The 9271-nt window shown below is 41.1% G+C and overlaps 1 non-coding gene across 1 annotated transcript; it reads left to right on the top strand.

Annotated features, from left to right (window-relative positions):
* The first annotated feature begins 585 nt into the window (after positions 1-585).
* Positions 586-692, top strand: LOC112086874. The gene has a single exon (XR_002899728.1). It is a non-coding gene; the product is annotated as a small nucleolar RNA R71 (small nucleolar RNA).
* The last annotated feature ends 8579 nt before the right edge of the window (positions 693-9271 follow it).

Below are 9271 nucleotides of genomic sequence, written 5' to 3'. Positions count from 1 at the left end.
CTAGGACCTTGAAATGGTTGCTGTTGCTGACCAAAACCCTGATTCTGAGCAAACCGATTCTTGGGTTGGAATGACCCTTGAAAGTTGTTCTTGGGAACAAAGTTCTGTGGAGCTTGAGAATTGGGATAGACTTGATCTTGTGGGTTAGCTACATTGGTGTTCCTGTAAGAAAGGTTTGGATTGGCATTACCTTACTGATATCTCTGGAACCTCTGATTCCCAATGTAGTTAAGCTCCTCTTGGGTAAGACCTTCTTCACTTATGTTCTCAAAGATTTGAGAAGGTTCCTCATACTCTCCAACAAAATGCATTGGCTTCTGAGTGGTGAATTTCAGCTTGTCCAATTCACTTCTCAACTCCTTAACTTCTCTGCTGAGCCTCTGTTCTAAGCTTGAACGTTCAGATCTATTTGATCTGTCATAGTCTTCACCATAAGTATCATTGCTCATTGCTAAGTTCTCCACTAGCTCTAAAGCAGCATGTATCTCCTTTCCTAGAAAGTTCCCATTGGAAGCAGTATCCAGCTGGTTTCTTATCTTGGGGAGAGCTCCTCTATATAGTGTGCTGAGAAGTGAAGCCTCACTAAACCCATGGTGTGGGCATTGGTTTGTGTAGCTTCTGAATCTCTCATATGCTTCACCAAAACTCTCATTGCTGTGCTGAGTGAAGCTAGAGATTTGGTTCCTCAGTTTTGCAGTTCTTGAGGTGGATAAGAACTTAGATAGGAAAGCTTGCTTGCATTGCTCCCAGGTTTGAATGGAGCCTCTTGGAAGATTCTTTTCCCATTGGTGAGCTTTGTCACCAAGACTGAATGGGAATAGTCTTAGCTTGAAGCTGTCTTCTGAAACTCCATTAATCTTAGTCAGGTCACACACCTTATCAAATTGATCCAAGTGTTCCAAGGGATCTTCCATTGCTAATCCATGGAATTTTTTGTTCTGGACCATATTCAACAAGGATGCCTTCACAGGTGGTGCCTGAATTCCAGCTCCATACTGAAGAGCATTGGCCCTGTCATTCTCTCCAACATAGACTTGGGGTTGCTCAAATCTTCTTTGTTGGTGTTGGAAGGGCTGATGTTGGTGGTGCACCTGTTGTCTTTGCTGTACATTGGCCTGATGCCTCTGTTGATGAGCTGGAGCTTGTCCCTGGTGGACATAAGCTTGCTGGTGATGCATCTGTTCCTGATGAACATTACCCTGATATAACCCTTGACCAACTCCATTTCCAGCTCCATTACCCTGAGCCTGTTGCTCCTGAACCGGTTGTTCTATATCCACCACATGCTCTCTTTGTTCTTCCATATCAGCCTGATCAATCTGTCTTCCACGTCTGTCCCTTCTCCTCCTTGGTACCAAAAGATTGATGTTGTCGTTGAGAGGGAAAGGTGGACCACAGCTTCTAGATCTAGACCTGGTGTTCATACACCTGAAATCACAAACAGTACTTGAAAGTAATCAGTAAAAACAAAAAGGTAAGCACTTGATTTCAAGAACAGATCAGAGCTTAATGCTAAACAAACCACAATTTGGCAACGGCGCCAATTGATAACTAAGAGTTTTCAAGGCTCTTTGTAGAGGTTATCAATCCCCTGTCTTGTAGTACAAGGGGTTTATCAATCCATATGTGGTGTTAGACACTAAACTATGTGATCAGATTCTTAATTCAAGCAAACAAGAGTGGTTTTGATTAACTAATGATAACTAAAAACTTAAAACAGGATTAATGATTAAAGAAGAACTAAGCAAATGACAAGTGATGAGAATGTATGTATGATGATGAGAAAGGTCTTAGGCATATTAGTGGATTAGGGTGCCTTCAGTAATAAACTAGTGAGCTAATGAACCATATGATCAAGCAAACCATTCAACTTAAACATCATTAATTAAGTTAATCCTCTCATGAAGGTATCAACTTCTATGCCAAACCAGTTTCTAACCTAATCATCATTAGTGAAACATGAATTAACAAGCATTAAGAATCAGTTTAATCTGTCATTTAAGCATATCAACAATCATTCCCATGATGAATAACACTTAAACCTCTAACAACCTTGGTTCAGGCATTTCATCAAACACTTTTGGTGCATGAAATGCCCAGAATCTAGACCACATATGATTTGTATGGATCTAGCATTAAGAACAGGTTGTAGAGAATGGAATATGCAAGATCTAACCCCTAAGCTCACTAATCTACCACTTAAGCACCCTAATCTACATATCTAAGACCTTAATATTGAGATTACGAACTAATCCTGATCAACACACTAGATCCTTTGCAAGATGTGTTGTTAATCATGATTAGAAGTGTGATTTGATGATAAGAAATGATAGAACAAGATGGTAAACACTCTTCAAATCGATATTAAACTCAAAAGCAAAGTGTAACAAGTGGTTTTTCACCAAAAAGGAAAAGAGACTAAAAATGGGATCAAAGTTTTCTCCAAATTAGGTCTAAAATGTATTTATAGATGCCTTAGACGAACCGGGTCAACCCGGAACAAACCGGGTACTGACTCGGCCTTGGTAGGTAAAAGATCAGTTTCCCACGGTCCAGCATGTTCTTGGTCAGGCCGTGGCAAGTGACCGTGTCAAAGTCTTGTTCGCGTGTTCTTGGATGAATCTTGGTGCCTCGGTCTAGCAAGTCTGGTCCAATACCCGTGGCAAATGGTCGTGTCAGACGCCGAAAGTTTGTGAAAAGTTGCCACGGTCAAGTCCTAGACCGTGGCATTCAGACCGTGTCAATCGCCGAAAGCTTGTAAAAAGTTTCCTCGGTCAAGTCCTAGACTGTGGCATTCAGACCGTGTCAATCACCGAAAGCTTGTAAAGTCCTTCCCAGCCAAATGTTACTTAACCACGGTCAAGTGTAGACCGTGGCATGAAGATTGTGTCAAACTCCGAAGGGTTGTGAAAAGTTGCCACGGCCAAGTGTGGACCGTGGCATTCCATCGCAGCATGTTTCACTTAGCTCGCATCGTTCAGGGCTGCTTGGACCACTTCGCATTCCGGAAGGCTTACCTTTCTGGGTATTGGTCCGAATAGTGTGATTCCGGTTGCAGAGGACAGAAGGCTCGTATATCTTCTACTTTTGTGAAGGAAGCTTCGGTGCTTTGGAAGTGGATGGCTCATCTTCGCAATGCATTTACACGATCAGAGAGAGGCGTCAAGACATGTGTCCATTCCGGAGACCGTATCTTCCTGCTCATAGGTCCGAATTGAGTGATCTCGGACGTTCTGGAAAGAGGACTCGAATATCTCTGATTCTCATGAAGGCCCCGGAAACTTAATCGGCTTGGAAGTGCACCGTCCTTCGCATTCTTCAGAGCTCATCGGCTTGGTCCAAAACAGCAGCGAGACAGGGGTTTCTTCCGACGAGCTTAACTTTCTGCTCGCGTATGAATTCCATGATCCCACTTGCTCTGGAACCGTGATCCAATCTCCTCCAACTTTGATAAAGCACCCGACAACTGAATCGGACCGGAAGGTTCCCCGGACAGGCGATTTCGGAAACGTGTCTGCACCCAGAGATTTTGGCCGAGAGATTCAATAGCCGGTACGCGTTTTGGCCGATAAAATCTACCCGCGGTACGTGAGAATGGCCGATAAAAACCTTCCTAGTACGCGAGAATGGCCGAGAACCTCCAAAAACCCAATTTCACCATTTTTCAAGCCTTGATCACCATTCCACCTCCTAGATTCACCTCTTCAGCTCCAAATAGCTCCAAACACACCTGATAAACACTCAAAACATGCAAAGACTCATTGGGACCTAATGCATCTCCTAAGTTCTAAAACAAACCCTAAGGACCTAAAATGCATGGAATAAAACATGATTTGGAATGAATTATGCAACCTAAATGATGCAAATTATGAACATATCATCCACTTGGTAAAAAGCTTAATGAATGTTAAAGAGTTGAGGAATAGGAGAACTTGTGGAGATTACTGTTGAGTTGATACACCAAAGTATGGTTTTGCATTGCATATTGAGCATGAACTTGAATTCTCTTAGTGGTCACTTTTCTCAAAGGAAATATGAACTCCCATGCATTCAACCTCTCTCTCTCTCATTTGTTCTTGTTTGCTTGAGGACAAGCAAAGGACAAGTGTGGGGGAGTTGATATACTCATATTTTGTCATGTTTAGGATTGCATTTTTGTCCAAATATTGAGTCTCATGCATACATTTAAGTAGTTTTACATATATTTGTCTTTGCTTTTGTCTTTAGTTAGGAATTGCATTAGGTCCTAGAGAGTTTTGCACTTTTGGAGTGTTTACAGGTCATTTGGAGATAATTGAGAGCAATTGGGACAAAAGCCGTGGAGAGACCATCACCTTATGTGCATCAGACTCGGACAAGTGTTATGGAGCCGACGATCCCTCAACTTGATCACCTGAGAAGGAGGACTTTCACCAGGATTCAGCCTCCGGAGTCTTCATAAAGAATCAAGAGCGTCGAGTCTAGTTTCCAGAACTTCTGAGATCATCCAGTTTGGAGCTGTGTGCTGCAAGATACTGTCTCCCGAGTAAAAACTGGTCCAAGAGCTTCTTTTCGATCGTTTCAATGCGCTGCAGAGATGAGCCGTCCAGGGAACCTTCCACTTTCCAAGCTCTGAAGGTTTCTTCACCAAAGTTCGAGATATTTGAGTGCTCTTTCCACTGAAGTTGGAATCATGCCATTTGGATCCATATCCTGGAAGTTACTCTCCCCTGAACGCAAAGTGGTCCGAGAAGGCCTAGGTTGTGCGATACGGTACTGCGACTTGATTAACTCGCACCCATGAATGTTCAACGCTCTGGAAACAAGTTGACACTTTATAGATGAGTGTAAGGAGACTCTGAGCAAGGTAGAGACTTCCAGAATTAAATTTGAGTAAGTCCACAATGCTGTGCGAGATAGGCCTGAGAGTTGGACATGAAGTGGAACCATGTAGCACATGTGTTCGCAAATTACACCGACTTGGGCATGCAACTTGGGCAAGTGATAACACCGTATTTTGACCACTTTTATGGATCGTTTTGAAATACTTTTTCTATGTTATTAATTGCTTTTAAGTACTTTTATCACGTTTTTCTAGTATTTGTAGTTCCAAGACTCTTTTCAGATAACTTAGGGAAAAGCTTAACAAAATGGACAGAAAACCAGATTTCCGCTCAGAGTCAAACCGTCAGAAGTTCACCCCTGATTGAAGGCCTTCTCACCTTCTGATCCAGCTCAAATTTGGAGACCTTAAAGATGGAAGTATCAAAAGATACGCGAAGAGCAAGATGTCCCGTAAACCAGCTGGCCAGCACTTCCACCCGTGGTCAGGATGCTCCTGACCGCGGCAAACCACCCATCCACCGCGGTCACACTTGTCCCGACCGCGGCCTTCAACCTCCAAGCCCAAAAAGCCCATTTCCGAAGCCCACATTTGGAGAAACCCTAAGTGACGTCCAGAGAGGTCTTGAGCACTATAAATACATGTCTTAGGAGCCCTAGAAAGTGTGAATAACCTATCACCACCGAAATATTTACTTCGTATTCTTATTGTTTTTGCTTTAGCTTTTAGGGAGAGAGAGATTTGTTCTCTTGAACCCTTGTTCTTTCTTTTTTCAATTTCGGTTTCTATTCTACTTCTTAATACTATGTCTTTGATTTCGTTCATTATGTCTGAGTAGTTTTATTGTTGGGATTAAGGGATTTTCGATGGGGATTTATATGTTCGATGAGGATTCCATTGGCTATTGGGCTGAATCTTAGAACTTTTTCTTCTGAATTCGTTTTTACTGCATGAGGGTAGCGTCATGAACTACAATCTGATCCAGATGCTTGGTGACGCGAAAGTGTTCATCAGGTATCAGATCTAGTTTAGGAGAGCAAAACAAACATAGGAGTGGAAACCAACATATGGGCGATTTGTGAATTAGGACGAGTCTTAAACATAATGCATCTCTTCTCGTCCAGGGCCAGAGTGGAAACCTACTGGTCAGGGTTGAGAGAGATATTTGTCTATGATCAAGACAGTGGCGTATTCATACGTCCGTGACTCCAGTTCGAAAAGTTTAAGCTAAGATCTTACAAAATTTCCTCTCTAGCAATGTTTTGAATCGTTCGTACCCCTGAGAAAACTTCCCTGAAGCCCAACGCCTTTTTCTCCATTGATTTCCTGCGATTTTTCTTTAAGCTTTAGTTCAATATTGTCTTTCCTTTTTAGTTCATTTTCATTTAAGCATTAGAATATCCATTTTTATTATTTTTAGTAATTTTAGTTAAGTTTATTTATTACGTCATTTAATTTCCGTATTCTCTTTTAATATTTCGTTTTTAGATTTTAAACACACTACCAAACCCCCACTAAACCGTTTTTGTTCTAGACTTCCTTACTTTAACTTATTTCAAAGGCTTTTTGCAGGAAAAGATCCTCCTTCCCTGTGGATTCGATCCCTAAGTACTACAATCGATCAGCTGTGCACTTGCGGCTATTGATTTCAATTAGGGTAAAACTTGACACACCCTCGACACCCACACATCAAGACCACCATCAGCAAGGAAGTGACCATCTCGCACATATACATTCTGGAGTGTGCGACCTGGTCTTGCGAGTGGGGAAGGAGCTGAACTGAGCCGCACAAGAACATGCAAGATGAAGTGCTAGATGGATGTGCGGCTGAGAAAGGACTTGACCATCTAGGAGTCTTGAGCTTCTTTTGGTGCGAGATGAGTGTGTGGGTCAGCCTTGGACGTGACCATCTCGCACACCAGCCACCAGACCCAACTGAGGGCTGACCCGGTCCAAGACCCTTAGTATAAATAGTTTTTTGGGAGAAAAACCCAAAAGCTGATCTTCCCTCTTAGCTTCTCTCTTGTTTTTTTTCCTTTTCAGTGTAAAAACGAGTTTGATCAAGAGATATCTAGCAGATTTAATCATCTTAAAGCTGTTTCTTATCATTTCTTCATCTTATCTTAACTTCTAATCATGATCAACATCACCTCTTGCAAAGGAAATGGTTTGTTCATCATGATTAGTGAGTAGTCTTCTTTTAAGCTTCTAGGTGTGTAGATTAGGGTGCTTAGATGTAGATTAATGATTGTTTAAGCTTATATTATCTTCTCCTTTCCTTAGTTAGCTGATCCTAATGCTAGATCTCTCATTATAAGCTTGATCTAGAACTTAGGCATTTCTCCACCCACAAGGTGTTTGATGAAATGCCTGAATGAGCTAACTTAAGGGTTTATGCCTTTTTCATCATGGGAATGATTGTTAAATGCATGAATGACATATTAGAACTGTTTCTTAATGCTCACTGATTCATATTTCACAAATGATGATTTGGTTTGGAAATGGATTAGTGTAGAGGTTAATGCCTTCATGAGAGGATTAATCTAGATTAGAGTTCTAAGTTAATTGGAATTTGAGATCATGTGATGGTTGCTTTATCTTTCTGTATAAGATTCAGTCTTTCTTAGCTCTTATTTTGATGTACAAAGAGGCTGTCTGGTCATTTTAGACTTGGAACCTTATGTTTGTTGATTGCTTATTCATCTAATGGGAATTAGTCTTGATTTGGTAATTAACAAAGGGATTTTTATCATGAGAATGAATTAATCTGATTTGGAAAGTATAATCATGAATTCACATTTAAAGCACCCTAATCAATGATCACATCTAGAGTTTTAGCTTTCACTTTTATTTGAATTTGAGTCTTTGTTTTGTTTGTCTTGTTTGCTTGTTTAATTCTTTATTACTGCTTGTTCTTGTTTGCTTTATGTTTTTAGATCACTTAATCACCAACCTGTTTCATTAGACTTGGATTAAGAATTGATCCTCATAGTCTTAGTGCCTAGATACTCTCCATTTGGATTAACCCTCAAGTGCTACAACACAAGAGGTTAATTGACCGTAGTGGGCTAAAAACCAACTATCAATTATAGATTGGGATTAACGGATATCGAAATATAGGGTTCTAGAGCTAGAGTACGGCGGTATGACTACGTCACTGTCGTGATCATAACCAACTGTTTCTCGCAACCCTGACCAGTAGGTTTCCACTCTGGCCCTGGAAGGGAGAGAACGCAAGAGCTGCACAGGACTCGTCAGTACTCACGATTTCGCCGCAGGTAGGTTTCCACTCCTACAAAAAAATTGCTTGTTTCATTCTAGGTCGGATACTTAAATGAAAACTTTTGCAACACTAACTATCTAGATCAGATACGAGGTGATCAATCAATCATACATGCAATAAGGACGAGAATAAACAGAGAACAATGTTAAAATCTCATATCTATAAACCTAGATGTCTTAATCGATTATGAGAGCCCCTTTCGGGAACCCTAAGCCCAACTCGGGATCTACTCAGACATGGCTGAGGTCGACATCATCATTGGTTTTAATAAAAGCAATCAAAAACAGTAAAGAAAAGAGATGAAAGAAAGCTTCTCTATTGATGAACTCAGAGTTGAACAATCCTCTATAAAAATCGCATAAAATGGCAGGAGAAAAAGGGTTTTTGTAAAAGTATGAAGGTGATGTCTAAAAACGACCTAAATGACAAGTATTTATAGTCTTCAATGCTCTATGGTCTCTAGGGTTCCAGAATTGAGGCAGAGAAATGAATTTGGGCTTCAGAAATATGGGCTTTTAATCGGAGATGGCCGGCCACGGTCGGAAGTAACGTGGCCGCGGAAAAGAGGGGCTTCGCCATGGTCGTGTAGCTAGTGACCGCGGTGGATGGGTCGGTGGCCGCGGTCGCGTGACTTGATGGCCGTCTTCGAGTGTCTCCGGGGCAAATGGAATATCTTGAGATCCAACCGTTGGAATGTCTCCAAACCAAGCGCATTTGAAATCTGGTTGATTCTTCGTTAAGTTGTCAAATTTTGAGGGTGATCAGACAGTGAGAAGGTCTTCGTCTCTCCATGAGAGTTCTGACGGTCTGCATTTATCCAAAAGAATCTTTTTGTTCCAATTTGTGCTATCCCAAATTTCCTGAAAAGTCTTTTAAAATCCAAAAACATAGAAATCCTTTGAAACCTTTGAAAATGGAGTAAAAACATCTGTAAAAGATATTAAAGTGATCCATAAAAATGGTCAAAATACGGTGTTATCACTTGCTGATTCATGCTTCTCAAAAGGGATTTTGGTATGAAAGAGGATCAGTTTAAAAGCTTAATACCTTCATGAGAGGATTAAGTTGTCTTTGAGGTCATGTTAAATGAAGTTGCTTGATCATTTTGGTTTATTAACTCGCTGATTTAACATGGAAGAACCCGAGTCCTTTATCCTGTCTAAGAC

Source organism: Eutrema salsugineum, unplaced genomic scaffold, assembly GCF_000478725.1.
Source record: "Eutrema salsugineum unplaced genomic scaffold, Eutsalg1_0 scaffold_2, whole genome shotgun sequence".
NCBI classification, from domain to species: domain Eukaryota; kingdom Viridiplantae; phylum Streptophyta; class Magnoliopsida; order Brassicales; family Brassicaceae; genus Eutrema; species Eutrema salsugineum.
This window is presented reverse-complemented; position numbering and strand designations above follow the sequence as displayed.